Source organism: Nipponia nippon, unplaced genomic scaffold (genome assembly GCF_047370975.1).
Source record: "Nipponia nippon isolate SJK-2023a ecotype South Korea unplaced genomic scaffold, ASM4737097v1 scaffold_17, whole genome shotgun sequence".
Lineage (NCBI taxonomy): Eukaryota > Metazoa > Chordata > Aves > Pelecaniformes > Threskiornithidae > Nipponia > Nipponia nippon.
In genome coordinates, this window is record NW_028262333.1 from 10,078,166 (window position 1) to 10,094,247 (window position 16,082).

Sequence of the window (16,082 nt, forward strand, 5' to 3'; positions counted from 1 at the left end):
CTCCGAGGCGAGTCGGGAGCTCAGGGCCAGCAGCACACGGGGCCGTGGGCTGCACCGGGAGCCAGGGCGTTGATTAGAGGAGTGACGCAGTACTGGTACATGTTACCGTGGCTTTCCTCCTTTGTTTTCTCCTCCGGGCGTCCAGGACCTGGTAGTTTGTACACATCCCCGTATTACAGTTGTGTCAATGTCGGTGAAGTCTCAGCAGTAATTTGGTCTCGTGGCCAAATCACCCTCTAGCTGCACCATCCCCAGAGCCTGGCCAAATCTGTGGGCTGTGCCCAGCGCCGTCATCCAAAAACTGCCTGGGCAATGATGTGCCATCCTTTCCCACGAGGCGCTGCCAGGCAGCAGTGCTGCTGTATACAGGCCATCAAGACCTTGTCTTTTGTGTCACCTCCTGGTACGGGGTTTTGCTTAATGTTGCACTGGAGTTGTGCTGCTGGGGGGTCACCATGACTTGTCTGTAAGCACCAGGTGATATATTGCCATTTTCTCACCAGTTCAAAATAATTTCATGCTTCCTTGGTGCAGGCACCCTACAAATATACTGTGTGCAGCAGCTCTGGGATGGCTACGGGGGCCGGGTCGCAGTTGCATTGGCTGCACGTTTTCTGTTAGCGCGGAAAATGCGGTCCCCAGCACGCAGTTCGACTGTAATGCTGCAGATGTGTGGAAACAAGCCCACCAAACAGTTCAGCTGAGCGTCTCCATGCCAGTGTTGCATCTTCTGCAGCACACGGATTGCAGGGTGTAAGACCTCTCTGCCCAAAACCACTGCCTGCAAACTGAAAAATGTGCTGCAGCTCCTGCTGGGATGGAGGGAGAGTGTGTGGGGATTGCGCAGGAGAGCCTTGACGTGTGTGTACACGCACGTGTTTATGCTCTCTCTAACCAATTTCTAATTCTCATAAATTTTTATGCTAATAGCTATAGAGTGGCAGACTGTACTCCTCTTGAAATCAGTGGCAAAATTCACTGTCCTAAAGACAAAATAAGGAAAAATGCTCATTAGCCTCTGTTCCTCAGTAACTGCCCCTCTCCTCTTCTCTTTCTGGGCTCAGCAGACAGACAGACACAGAAACACCACCGAGCTGAATGTACGAGCTTGGTTGGTAAATGGTAGTTATTATTACACTATTGTATAAAATGTATAGAAATATTTTATATAAAATCTCCTGTTGTAAGCAATATTCACTGTTTGCATGGTGAAGATCACCAGAAGCGAGTCTGCTGAGCTCGATCTTGTTCAGATGCGGGAGATAACAGGTCTCCGCCCTAAAAAAACACTTTACAGTTAAGAAATGCAATTGCTGTTAAACTCTTGGTCTGAATATAGCTCCGTACAAATACGAAACAGTTGCGCCGAGGCAGATTGATGTGAAGATAAGAGAGATCGACTACAGGCAACGTTTTACGGGCTGTGTCACCGGTCTCCTCATAACACAACAAACAAGTATTTATCTTGTGGGAAGCTTTGGGTGACTGGTGGGGCTCTCACAGGAACCCCGAGCACCGGAGATAACCGGTGATATAGCACTGTGGCCTTTGCTCAGCACAGAGCCCCTCCGAAACCCGGCGCCTTTCATGTGGTGGGGCTGGGAACCAGGATCAGGGCGGTTCTGCTGCGGAGCCGGAGCCGGGAACGTTGCACGAAGCGCCTGCAGCTGCAGAGCCGGCGCGGGCAGGTGCCTCCTCGTGGCGAGGAGCGCGGCCGGGAAGCGAAGCGGGTTTCTGAAATGAGTAAATCTGAGTCGAAGCAGAGGTGCTAAAACATCGCAGAGCTCAACAGACTAAAATTTCCTGCTGTTGTTAAACTCGCAGTTTAAGAGTGATTTTCTTCATTATATACTGTGCTTCCACTGTGCACGGTGTTGCAGAATTGGCATCCCTGACAAGCTGAAAGCATCTTGCGTTGTTTATGTACATTTACAAAAAGAAAATGCAGCGGATAAAACACCCGAAATCTCCCAGGCCTGTGAGGTACAGCGTTTCCCACTTTTACAGTCTCTCAAAGCCTGAATGAATGCCTACCAGCACTGGAGATAAGGGCATGTCTTTGGCCTTAAGTGGGATAAATAAGTGGAAAAACTTTCATTGACTTCGGCATGGATTGAATCTTATTTTCTGTCCTATAAGTCGAATATCTCAGTTGTGACGCTTCTGCTAAAAGCCGTTTGGAGATGCGGTGTGGCGTGTCCCTGCAGGGGCCGATGCAGGACATGTGGGTGCAGGCTGGTGAGCAGTGACCTGAGCATATGGGCACGTTATTCTGCCCTTGGGAGGGTCACCCCCAAACACTTCAACTGGGGACTTATGGATTCGCCCGTTCTAAAATGGAGTTTCCTTCTAAATCCCATCAACTGGGTCTTGGCTGCATTTGGGGATTTACTTCTTCAGAAAGTCCCAGGCTGCTTTATGTCCTGAAATAGTAGAGAGAACCAGCCAAAAAATATTACATTAAGCATGTGTTTTAAGAAGAAATTGCTTTCTCTGTGTAGCACCTCAGTTAACACCAAGAGAGGTGTGAAAAAGCATAATCCTTTATAATCTATATGGTTTTTACCTTTTGCATTCTAAGGAGCTGAGATGATGGCCATAAAATAGATGGGTTGATTTTTTAATTGCAAACTTTGCAGGGAAAAATGTAAATCCTAACCCAATGGAAATAATGTTTTAATTGGATTTTTCAGCAAATGTACAATCCACTGGTTATGAAGAGCACTTTTACTTTAAAAAATGAAATACTAGTATAGGATTTGATCGTGTAGTAATGTCCTGAATTGAGGATTTTTTTTTGCCCGTGGATCACTGTCCTGATAGCAAAGGAACTTTTTCATTCCCAGACTTTGAGAAAGCAGATGTGGGACACATGGACTTCCAGCTCTGGCCCTAAATAATACCTAAGCTAAAAATTGCACTGTAGGCATGTGGAGGTTGTGTGCACGTAGGTGTGGTAGACATATTTTTTTAGTATAATTGATGTTCTGTGTAACCTCGGTTTCATCATTCAGCATCTACTGCTGTCAATTATTGTAATAGAACAGAGGACGTTACAAAGTTAAGTTAAAAAAAAAAGTCTGTGTTACAAAACGACCTACAGTTAAATAGCTGATCCCTGGTATTGGGTTAAATTAGTTCATTATCTGGTTAGGAAAAATTCTATGCCAGAAGCTTGATATACTGACGGTACCCTGGATTATGATCTGTTCTTCCTTCTTCTTGAATTCTTTTTCTTCTTTTCATCTAAGTGGGTGTAAATGCTGCGGCAGTTGTAGTGAATCAGCTTGTATTTCATGGCAACAGCTGGCACAGAATAGGACCCAAATCAGCAAGTTCAGCAAACGCCGCCGTGGAAACCCCGAGGTTTTTCTCGTGTCAAAGAGGGCTGAAGCCCCCATGCTGTCCCCAGGTGACCCCCAGGAGGAGCTAAGAAACCACCCTCCACTTCCCAGCAAATCCCCCAAAATGAGCTGCCTAATGGAAAACAGTCCCCTTCCTTGGGGACACTTCTGGTGGCACCAGCGTCCTGCATGGTGGCATCTCTGGGGTCTCACAGTGCGGGCAGAGGCAGACCTTGCAGAAACCTGTGCGCCAGCGATGTGTGGGGATGCGCTGGGACGCAGCTGCCTGCTTGCGCTTCAGCAGCCCTGATCGCTACCTAGCGTGGGACCGGCTGTATACACACCCTTCTGTTTGCTCAGTTCTGCTTTGTTTAACATTTCTGGAAAACCTTTTTCATGGAGTCCTGTGTCGCAGCTGACCGCAGGGCAGGGTGAGCTCCCAGGGCGAGCTGTTTTGGAAAACAAGTCTGACCTCAGCCAGAAAAGTCGGTATTTTAACATTTTTTCCCCTCACCACCTGCATGAAATTGTGATATCTCAAGTTTGTGGTGAGGGGAACGGACACGTGCTGCCAGCCGCCATGCTCAGGCTGCTCTCCCTGGTCGGGGTCGGGCCACCGGGACCCTCTTCGTGGTCGTCCAGCGTGGTTCATGTAAAGCAGCACAGTCCAGCAGAAGATTGCTATCGCAATTTCAGCGGAGCATGAAAATAAAAAGAAAGGATGAGCGTGGCTTGTATCCGGGTCTTCTGTGAGTGCATTGACCAGGAGGTGGCTCAAAACTCTGTCCTAGACCTAAACTTCTCCCAGCAAAACTTTGGTGAAAATGCACCCTACGAAGAGTTGTGGTTTCCATGACTTGGTTTTTCTGACAAAAAATAAATAATGTTGCTTACAGTTCCTGACCCCATGCAGTCCTGGAACAGGTGGTGAGCTCCCACACTAAGAAGTAGATCATTAAAACTGTAGTAAGATTTCAGCCCTTGCGAGTTTGCGCCTGTTGCTTCTTGTATTCAGATGAACCCCAAACTCAAAGCAAAACCAAGTTGAAAGAGCAAAGTTTCATCAATTATTTTTCTCATCAAAACCATATGAAATTGTGACTTTCTCATTTTTTCAACATGAAGCCTTTGATCAGTCCTGCCTTGTGAACTTTTGATCAGCCTGGGTTCAAATGAAATCCAAGACTGGGCACATTTTGTGTGGTCTCTGGTTTCAAAGTGAAAATTTTTCATGTCTGTATAACCCATTTCATTCCCAGGTTGTTATTCACAGTCGCTCTCGTAAAGCCATAGCCAAAAACTTACTGGAGCTCTTGGAAGAAATATGCCAAGAAGTCAGCCTAGACCTAGCAAGATTAATTTATTATTTATCACTTAGCATAAAGTTTGCTCTGTTTCATTACTAGTTCAAGTTATAACCCCCTGTTACAGCACTTCCTTGGATTGTATTTAGAAAATGAGGCCTTCAGCCAGGGTCTGAAGTTTGGAAAACAACTCTCTCAGAGCTGTTTTCCATACAGAGACCCAAAGATTAAAATAATCTCATGACCATCCACTCCTGTAGTAAAATCTTATGCAATTAAATCTATGAATCTCAATACCTGAAAAACAGGATTAGATGACACATGACAAGAGCCAAGTTAAAATATGTATGACTTAATACCAGCACGGTAGGTAATCTTTATCATCACGAGTGTAGAGAAGATGCAATCGAGGCATGGGGTGGGGATGGCACCGTGCTGGCGTTTCTTCGTTTATTCCCATCCCTTACCTTGAGTCCCATCCTGAAAACGAGCCAAATAAGTATTGCTAAATAGACTATTTTGGCAATACTGAAAAAAAAACATGGAAAAAGATCTGAAAAGATCCCTGTAAGGAGTCAGGCATTCCTGTGGTACTTGGTGCATCCCATCCCTCTTGGCTTGCTATCTCATTACCTAGTTCGTTGAGGGGAATTAGAAAATTTAGGCAGCAGAGTTGCATGTTCACCTTCAGTCTGAATCCAGCTCACGTGCAGGATCAGACCAGTCAGTCCTAAATCTGGTGGCTCTCAGACGAGAGCTTCGGGGAGCCTTCGCCCCGTGCCGCTGATGGCCACAGCCACGGCAGCTCGTCACCGCTGTGTGCAGGGATTAGCTGGCAAGCCTTTAAACTGCTCCTTGTTTTACATCTCATTGGAGGTAACATTTAAGGAACTTCTAGAAGTCAAGTGGCAGGACAAGATTAATTAGGATTCCTTTCTAATCCTAATTACAATGATATTTGCTTCCCACGATAGGAGGTGTTCATTATCATATGTATAAGTTTGCTTCTTTAGTCTGTCTGCTTCCCTCCCCCCAACAAAAAAAGGTTAAATAATATTTAATACATTTTTACAGTCATTAAAAATATCAACTCTTTTTAATCTGGTAAAAACATCAGATGGGCAGAGGAGAAAACCATTCAATTCCCTATTAATTTCCCTTGCTCTCTAATTATATGCAAATCCACCGAGCCCAGGTTTTAGTTCAGCCATTCGCATTAAGAGATCAGAGGAAGATTCAAAATGGGAAAGCGGAGTTTGACGTATCATCGGGGGCTCGTACAAATTCGACTGGAAGATAAATTCCACATTTTAATTAAAATGTTTATTCCGCTCTGCACAATAACACTTGCTTGCTTTCAGAGGGAAAAAGGGGTATTAAGCATTAAAGGAACTAATTCCACCTATCAAGAAAATTAGGATTTTTCCCAGGCAGACACAGGGTATCATCCAGGATTAGCAGCTGTAGCATTCTTTGTAAACATGTCACCCTTGAAAGTGAGCAACAAGGAAAGCTGCTATCGCCTTACAGCTGCAGGGTGTCAATAAAGCATCCCTTCGGCTCTGGAGGGGATTATCTTCCCTCCGCATCCTCCAGAGAGCCATTTATCATGGAAACTGGTAAACAAGTGTGAGCACAGATCAGGATAATGTGGGGGTGGCTCCGGGCTGGGCAGCAGGCAGCTCTCCCCGCTCCTGCCCGGGGGTCCCCGATGGGTTTTGGGGAGCCCGGTGGGGAGGGACGCTCGCTCCAGCCCTCGCCCCGTGGGCTTCACGGCTGGTTGGAAAAATTAATGCTACGGTGGGAGGGACATCCCAAGCCGCAGCCGGCCATCCCCATGCCATCCTGGCAGCGCTCCTGCCCGGCAGCAATGCTGCGGAAAGCTTTGGGAGAGACCCCAGAGAAGACTCGGAGCAGGCGCAGTTTGTTCATTCATGGCCATCCGTGTTGGAAATGTGCTTGACATCCGTAGAAATATCAAAGGATTTCACCGTAGCGGGGAAATGCATACGCAAGAACGACGATAACAGTTACAAATTATCTTCCCCCGTTGTTTCGTCTTATCTGTTAATTAGCCGGTGGCATGTGCTTGGGCATGGCCGCCTCCGACATGTTAAAAGATTTTCTGTTGGTGTCATCTGATGCTGGGCGAGTGCATGGCCTCTGTGGTCGTATGCCATGGGAGAAAGCTCTCTCTGAACAAGTCAGCAGCATTACGGTATCATTATTATTGTTATTACTGTTATTACTATTATTTTTCACAGCACAGTCACCAAGTTGGGGATTTACTTTCAGACAGGGTGAGACACTTTTGATTTGTTGTCCTTTTTTTCAACCAGTGATGTTCTCGCATGGTGAGATCCCCCCTGAAGCTGAGCTTTGAGACTAGCAGGTTGAAAAGGAATAGAATAGAATAGAATAGAATAGAATAGAATAGAATAGAATAGAATAGAATAGAATAGAATAGATAAAATAAAATAAAATAAAATAAAATAAAATAAAATAAAATAAAATAAAATAAAATAAAATAGGAAGTGTAGTGCCTTCCAAGAGGAGCTGGCAGCCATCCCATCCCAAGCCTAGAGACAGGGACAGAAGTCCTGTGACACATCTCCTGTCCAGGGTGACAATGGTGACACCAGCAGGACGGTGTCACCCACAGTGGCCGTGTACCCCAGCACCGCTGCGGCATGAAGGGGCAAGTTTCACCCCCTCTGATGTTTGGAGAATCGAAACGCCTTAAATCACATCAGAGTTTTTTTGGGTTTTGTGTTTTGTTAACTCCCCTGCGCTCTTTCAAGTGCATGGGCTGGTTTTGTTTTTGTTTTAAATGGAAAGAAGCAGCCCAGCCGAGCAGCCGGGAGCCCTCTCCTGATGCCTAGGGGATGTGTAAGCAAACATATGCCTCCAGAAAGCTGTGCAGCACTGACACCTGGAGGGTTCCTCTTGGGCTGATTCGCCAGCAGATGCACCCAGAAATCTCACAGGATTTTCCGTCCACTGCTGCAGCGCGTCCTTGGTGGGGAGGGATGTGAGAGCCTGGCATCAAAGCCACCTTGGTGCAGAACTGGGACCCAGCTAGGGCTGGAGTTTGCAAATGGTTTCTCAAAACCAGTGAAAATCCCCCGAGCCGCTGGTGTCTGAGACCAGGACATGGCTTGTACAGTGCAAACCCTCTGCATTTCACCAAGCCTTTGCACCCTGAGGCTTGGCTGGTCCCAGTGTTGCCCGCAAGCCGGGCACATGGAGGGTGATGTCTCTGGTGCTTTTGGAAATGGTATCTCAAGCCTTACTGAAGGGCAAGCCTTGGCCCTGCGTCATACTTTTATTTTGCTTTCCTCCCTTGCCCTCTTGGACATTTTCCTGATTAATTCTGGGTATCAGACCAACCGCTCGTCTTTGAGAAGCAGAGAGAAATAAAGGAGGTCAGATATTATCAGCCTCCGTGGGTCAAGTAAGTGCCTTCTCATTTGAAGCCTCAAGTGTTACCGGTAACTCCAGGGTTCGCAGCTTTTGATTCAAATTCGCAGAACCACGTAGCACAAAGGGGACGGAGATTTTTTTTCTCTGTAGCCCATAACATGAGAGAGGCAATAACCAGGGATGGATGTTGCAGAACAGGGGAAATAGCTGGGCGGGCAACGCAGTCTGGCCATTACATTACCCTGGCATTTGGGAGAAAATAGCTGGGGTTTGGTGTTGCAGTGCAACAAGTTTTGGTGTTGGCTTATATTGCCCCGGCATTTGTTTCCATGAAGCCAAATGTCAGCGTCACCCTTCGCAGGACCGGGGCGTGCTTCTGTCCCCTCCTGAGCAGATGCAGCACTGTGAAGCTGCTTTTAGCATCGCAGCAGCAGCAGCATTTCCCAAGCAAGGCAAGCGCCGAAAGGGGAGTTTCTGCACGGTTGAGGAGGCTTCTGGAGTGAGGTGGCTCTTCTGCTGAATGTGACTGTAAACATCGGGCGGTGATGCCAAAAGTTCCTTTTTCAGGGGCTTTCTCTTCTCTAGTATGGGGTGTACTTGCCTCCGCACTTGCCCCCTGTCACCGTAAGAGAGCAGCCTCTGGGAGGGACTTTTGATCTTTATTTTTCCATGCCTTTTTTTTTTTTTTTTTTTTCACGAAGAACCACCTACATCTTTCTCTTAGAAGATAAATACTTGAGAAGTGAAACGGCTCTTCCTGTGCCCGTAAACGGTGAAAAGCTCACCTATTTCCCCTGCAGAGTTTAACTTAAAAATAATAACCATCATTGCTTAAAAACAGAAACCAGCAGCAGCACAGAAGGTCACTGAGAACTTTCAAAAGGTTTTGAAGTTCTTTCCCTGTATTTGTCCCCATTGTGTCTGGAGTTTGGCCACTTCTCTGAGTGCTGGGGCACAGAAGGCGTTAAATGCCCTGATACCCAAGCCGAGTCCCCCAACCCGGCTGTGATGCACATCTGAGTCGCAGGGGAGAGTCAGCGTCACGGGAGCTGAGTTTTGCCATTAAGGCCAGTGCATCCCCTTCGATGTGCAAAAAGGAGCAGGGCTGCTCAGGTGCCTTATTAGCATTTTCAAAGCAGACCTGGATTTTAAAGAAGCTGAAAGAAATCAGAGGGAAAGGGAAGAGTTGAGGGAATAATGCTTCGTCAACCACAAAAGGTAGAGTGCAGGGATAAAAACCTGAGTAAGGACAATATTTGCATGTATGTGCGATGTATATCTTAAACCGATCAGCTCCTTGCTGCAATTCATATGCAGAATTAATGCAAGAATTAATAGCTGCGTATTATTACTTTCCCCTTTGTTTGACTGCTGCTCGTAAGCACTTCTGGGCAGCCAGAGATGGGGTGCGCAGGGCAGCAGTGCTCTTCGGGTCATGGGAGACGTGGTCTTCTGGTCCCTGGAGGAACCCTTGGTGGTGCTGAGGGTAAGGGCCAGATCCAGCTCTCCGTGCTGCAGCCGTGCTGGGGGAGCCAGGCCCAGGCAGGGGCCAGGGAGATGCTGCTGCTGCTGAAATTTGGCTTTGCTGGAGGGGTGCATGGCTGGGCAAGGGCAGCGCCTGAGCGTGGGTGACTTTAACTTTCCCTGTTTCCTTTCTGCTGTGGCAGCGGGCTGGGGCAATGTAACTGCAGCAAAAGTGAGAAAAGAGAAAAAAGCGTGCTGAGACGAGAAATGAGTCGACGCTGCCTTCGCCTGCGGGCTGCTGAGGGCTCCAGCCCTGACGCTTGCAGTCAGTGCCGAAAACAGTCTGCAGTGGGGTATTTGGGGTAATCTTTTATCGCAGCATCTCCTGGTGCAACACCACAGGGAAATGAGGGGTGAAGGTGTCTGCTGACACAGTCTGGGACCCCAAGCTGGGAGATTTTATCAGAACTCAGAGGTACCCTGAAACTGTGCAGGGCTGGGTTTGAGTCACAGGCTCCGGATCCCTGAGCACTCCGAATGACAGCGTTGCCCTGTGAGCCTTCCCAGAAGCAGATCTGATGCTGTGGGATGTACCCAATAATGTCCCTAATAATATGTCCCTAATAATTTGCTAACTTAGACTGATAAAGAGCAAAAGGCACAGTCCCGCCGGTAATGTGTACCTTCCGCAGCAGTGCATGCTCGGTGCAGCCTGACCTTATACCTTTCTTTCTGTGGCACGATGACTAATTTTGCAGTGAAAAGGAATTAATTCCTCATTGAATCAGCAACAGCAAAACTTTGTAGGTTTTGTTTTTCATAGCCGACCCGTCGACTCATCTTGGCCTCTCTGAGAAGTGATGTCAAAGCAAACACATTTGGGGTGACTTGGGGCCAGACTGTAGTTTGCAGCATGTATGCTGCACCCAGGGCTTTCACCCTGGAGACACCCGAGCAGGGCAGAGGAGCAGAGATGTGCTCAGTGCTCACCCCATCCATCTGCCTGCTCTGAGCCGGGATCGGCCCTGGGGGCTGCTCCCAGCAGCTGGACACAGCACAGCTGGCGGCACGGGGCGCTCAGGCCACTGAAACCCCCCTCTGTCTTGGCGGTGACAGCCGCCGGTGTGGCACAACCACCAGCCCGAGCTGCCGTCCCTCGGCCAGGCCCCTCGCCCTGCGACAGCCGCCGCCGGGCAGGCCCACGACTTTTTCGTTTCGCTATTTTTGGGGCTGGCGATGTGGGAAAATTTGAAAGTGACGTGACTAATCTCGCCTCACCGCGGCTCGGCTCCCCGGCGAGGCTGGAAACCACAGCGCTCTCGCCGGCCGCCGGCTCGTGCACCAGGGTGCTTCGCGCCGCAGGGGACGGATCCTGCACCCCCCGGGGTGCTTCCAGCCTCCCCTCGCCCGGGAGGCTGCCGCCAGGGCCAACACAGCCTGGGTGATGGGGGCATCCCACTCTGGGCATCACAGAGGGGTTATGGGGCTTTCCTCTCCCTGCAAACTCCTCTGCATCCATGGAGGGGCTGCCAGGAGGGCCAGCAGCTGCCATGGTGCTGGGCTTTCCAGCAGGCTGGTCCTTGTTTTTCTTGCTTTTGGGCTGACCACGGCGATTTCGGCTCTCCGGGGTGTTGGCTGGTGCTTTTGCACCAGTGGAATGTGTTTGGTGTCTGGGAGCTGAGGTCCATGCAAGGCAGGCAGCACCCTGTTATCCTTCATGGGGAGCACAGCACCCCATGGAGTCATGTCCCCAAAGGTGCTGGGCCCCAGCTGCGCTGGTGCTGTGCACAGTCCTGACAGTCTGTCCCTGCTCCCTGGCCTGCAGGGTCCCCATGCGCATGGGATTCCCTGTGCACATGGGATTCCCTGTGTGCATGGGGTCCCCTATGTGCAGAGCATCCCATACGTGCATGGGATCCCCTGTGTTTATGGGACCCACAATGCCTGCAGCCTCGCCTGTGTTTCAGGTCCCTTATGTATGTAAAGTCCCCTATGCCTGTGGGGTCCCCTATGCATTCGGGGTCCCCATCAGCTGGGAGCCCCCCGCCTCTCTGATGCTGACTCTGCAGAAGTTGCTCTCAGCTGGAGCCCAAATGCCGGAGCCGCTTTCCTGCAATGAAGCCCCAGCTGGCTCATCTGAAAACGCACAGTCTCTCATTTCAGAGTAGCTGTTAAAACGTCTTGTAAAAAAACGTAAAGAAGTGGCATAGCAGGATTAAGATGTCCCGAAATCCTGTGGAAGAAACTTGAGTGGAGTTTTCCCCACTCAGAGTGGGGAGGCGGGTGATGCTGTGAATGATACCCTCTGTTTGCAGGAAGGTGATATGGCACATTCAGAATTAGCTGATGTCTCCTGCAGGCTTAGGGCTGACTTTTATAAAGTGAGAGCAAAGTCTTAATTCATTCTATTATTTCAAACATATGGGAAATCTGTAAAATATAAGTTTCTCACCTACAGAACAGCATCATTTATGTGACTTTGCCTTAAAAACAAACTATAAAAAAGCCAGCTTTTCACTGAAGTTGTTTTTGTTCAAAATCTGGAGAAAACAAAAACTCTTGAAATATAGTCATCAAAACCGAGAAGGGGTTATTCCTAGGAAGGATGCTTTGTGCCTGTGTGCAACAGGGCAGATTGAGATCAGCCTTGTCAGATGAGTTTCTGTATTCGATTGGTGTAACCTGGAAGGGGCAGTAGAATGAAGGTGCTTTATTTTAGTTATGAATTGTCTTCTACCAGAAAATTAATTAAAGAAATTCCTGTCCGTAGGAGCAGCGGTGCAGCCCAGCACCGGCGGGACGCTGGGATCCCGAGCAGCCACCCAGGCAGCTTGGTGTGACTACTGCTGCTTTTGATAGCTGCTCTCAATCGTAGCAAGAAATATGTTTCACAGGCTACAAAACATTCACTTCTTTTTTTTTTATTTGTTTCTTTTCCTAAACTGATCCAAACAGAAAAAATTCTTTACAATTTTTTTCTAATATTTTCACAGAGCTAAAAACCCAAAGAGTATTGCAGTTCATGGAAATCTTTCCGTTTGATCATTTCACTCAAATTTTGGCTTTTGACCTTCTGTGCTACATTTTGCTAAGATTAGCTTTAAAGTTTAAAAGAAAAAAAGTCTGTCAAGCCAGCAAAGTAAAACTACTCATTTTTAACATGTAAGGACTAAAAAGATCAGTCTTTAAAAAATGAGTCAAAATACTTGCTAACACAAGGTGCTTTCCAGAAAATGTTTGATTACAATCTCTCACCATTTTCTAATGAAAAACCCACATTTTGCTTAAAAAACCTCATTTATAGTTCTGATCAACCAGCACCGTGCTGGCAGGCTTGGACAACCCCGCAGCTGCCCGTGGCCGGAGCATGCTGCAGCCCAGCTGCAGCCCTTGCTGGGCACGAGTAATGTGGGATGGGAGCAAAGGCGAAGGATGCTGTGCCTGGTCAGGCACCTCGGAGCCAAAGAACATTGCAGCTCTGATCAGGAGGGTGATCCTGATGTGAAAGACCTGCTGGGTTTGTGTGTGCTCAGCGAAAGGAGAGTTTTCTAGCTAGCCTTGAGCTTCTGTCACCATCAGACACCCATGTGTGAGTGGTGAGGTCTCCTAATTTTCCCTTGCCAACAATTAGTCTTTCTTAATAATTGATGTGACTGCGTTTTCTTTTTTGCTCATCCAATTACCTCTAGTTATTAAAGTAACTTCTTGGCTTCTTCCCTCACCATCTTTTTTTTTTTTTTAATTATTTTCAGCCAGGTTGATGGGGGCTGATTAATGCCAGTAGGGTGATGCACGGCGGGGTCGGTGTGTGCCCGAGCGCAGAGCAGCACCGGCTACTGGCACAAGGCACACGGGGACCTGAGCAGGCACTGCTCACCGGGGAGGTGGGCACTCAGGAGAGTTGCAGTTCAGCAAATTTGAGAGGGAGGAAGGCCCTCTAGGCTTGCAAAACCCATTCTGCTGCTCCGTCCCCTCTGGAAATACCATTCTGGTGTTGCTGTAAATGCACCTCTTCATTTCTGTAGCGAGGTCATGGCTGCACAGCTCATTCCCTGACCTGTCCTCAAAGGGCTGTGCTGGGAGAGGTGAGACAAAGCTGTCCTCAGAGGCCTTTCGTGTCCCACTGCAGCTGCCAAAGGATGGGGGGTGACTTGGGATGACTTGGCGTTGGGGCCGTGGTGCTGGGCACCACCTGCATTATTTTGGGTGGGTGGGTAGCCAGCAGCTCCATCACCACCGCTCTGAGCTGTACTGAAACACAGCTTTGGGGAGGAGATGCAATAAGATGCTTCACCAAACCGCAGCGCATCGCCCTGATGCCCCGACTAGCACCACCCCGCATCCTCCCAGGGGACCTGCTGAGAGGACACCAAACCAACTGCCCTCGTGTTAAATCAGTCCGCTCGGCAGAAAACATTTACATCAGGTTAATTTTATGGCGTAAGACATTGTCAGCTGCTAAGTTCTGGCTTTGAAAGCCTCTTCAGAGTTCAAGTGCTGCAGCTGATTTGCAGGAACTAAATCTAGACCTTGTAAAAAAGAGGAATTGATACCATTTCTCTGGCATATAGATTTCTATAAACAAGGTATGATTTCACAGTGAAAACGCGTGCAGCAGCCACAGCATATCTGTTGAAGACCGGGAGCTGCAGACATGGCCATGGACTGCGACCATTAGCAGCTGCAGTGTTTAAACCGGGGTTCAACACTGAAGGAGTCTTCTCTGTTTCTCCAGATCTTTGTGCAACGTTTCCTTCTTCTCTTGGTTGGTTCAATTTGGGAGACGGGTTCCTGTGATGAACTCCCAAATGGAGGAAGCAGGAGGGGGATGAATAGCCTCTTGCAGAAATTTTTGTCTTGCCTTCCTCCTGAGCATGCTTCCCCACCAGGTTTTTATGCCTTTAAAGAGTAGGAGAAAAGTTTTTGAGCGAGGCAAGTGCAAATGTAGAAGGGACATGGGGAAGGCCAGCTCTTCTTACTGGTAACATCTTGTTTCCCATCTGAACTGATGGAAAATCTGAGTAACTGGGCTGCAACCTATTGTACCGCCAAGCTACCATGTTCTGCTTTGATGGGGAAGAAGGACAGCCCATGCCTTCGCTGTAACCGCATGTGCTCTGTGCTTTTCACTGTTGAGGTATCCTGTGGATCAGCATCAGGACTGTTCAACTGCCTTTGTAGTGGTCTGTGTCTTCTGTCACTGCTCTGAAAGCTGTTAACTGTCATCAGGCAGCGAGGCTGGCTGGCGGATGGTGCTGTGCTTTGGATCAGGCCCGGTGTGAATGGGAAGGAAAGATCTGCCCCACTTTGAATGGCAGAAGCGCTTAAGTTGAGGTTTTCAAAACAGCTCAGCACTGAGCTCATTCTGCTCCAGTGTCATGTTAAAACGTACACGTAGAACTGCATATCCCTAATTTAGGCTTTCTGGCTCTTAAATAAGCTATACCATAGCTAATTTTAGAAATATCACTGAAAAGCTATTCTTTATCTCATTTCATGGTCAAGAATAGTAAAACTCAGAGCTCCAAACATGTATTTAACTGAGCAGGAGCCAGCCTCGCTCTCAATGGGAAAACCACATAGCCCATGGCCCTGCTGTAGGATAGGAACGCCTGTACCACACCAGTTTGTGCTGGGGAGGGGGGTTACATTCCCAGTATCCCACTGTACGCAGTAAATCTACAACTGGTAAGCATCACGAATTAGGGTTTTCATTCTTAAATGCAAACCTGCATGCCTCTTGGGTTTTATTTGCATGAGCAAACCTTTGTGGGAAAGACAGATGTAAAGCGGCGTCTCCATCAGTCTGTTTTCCTTTCCGCTCCATGGGTTTCCTCCTCGGAGCAGTGATGCAAAACACAGGACTTGCCCAGGAATCTCAAGCTGCTGTGCAAGCAGCCGGAGTGGCAGGGAGAGGTCCAGGACAGGTCCTCCAGAGCCATCAGCTCCAGCCGCACCACCTCCACCAAAGCTGACTGGCGTTTTGTACTCACTCTGCCTGAGCAAAATCATTACCAAAGTGGTGAATCAAGTCCAGAGATCGTAAATGACTTATCAAAAGTCAAGCAGCAAATCATCTGTAGGTGTCCTGGTGGGACACAAGAGGTCTGGCTAGCCATACCCGGCTCTTAGCCCCTGGAGCTTACCTAGCCTGTTCTCATTTTCTCCTCATTTTGGGGTGCTGTCATTCCTGTTTCTCTTTCTGGATTTATCTGGGACAAATCCTAACATTCCACCACCAAAGCAAAGTCAGTTTGGGTTTAAAGGCAACCATGGGCGAAACCAGGCATGTAGGGAGCAGCTTGAGACGCTCGAGGCGAGGAGGCTGGTGGTAGATGGCAGCGTGTGCGTGTGTGTGTGCGTGTGTTTTCCTTACAGCTCTTTTGAACAGGTTCCCCTCGCTCTGCTCCGACACGCAGAAGTACTCCCCGTTGTGTTCACAAAAAAGCGCCTTTTACAAAGACGTTGGGCTCCGATGGCCTCGCTGTGCTTAACCAGGAGGAGTAGCTGCAAGAGGAGATTGGATTTTTCTTTTTTAAATTTTCCT

At 48.3% G+C, this 16,082-nt stretch overlaps 1 protein-coding gene across 6 annotated transcripts in view; it reads left to right on the forward strand.

Moving 5' to 3' along the window:
- The window catches only part of TCF7 (transcription factor 7), a 77,558-nt gene that overhangs the window by 34,407 nt on the left and 27,069 nt on the right, over nt 1–16,082 (forward strand). The window lies entirely within an intron of this gene.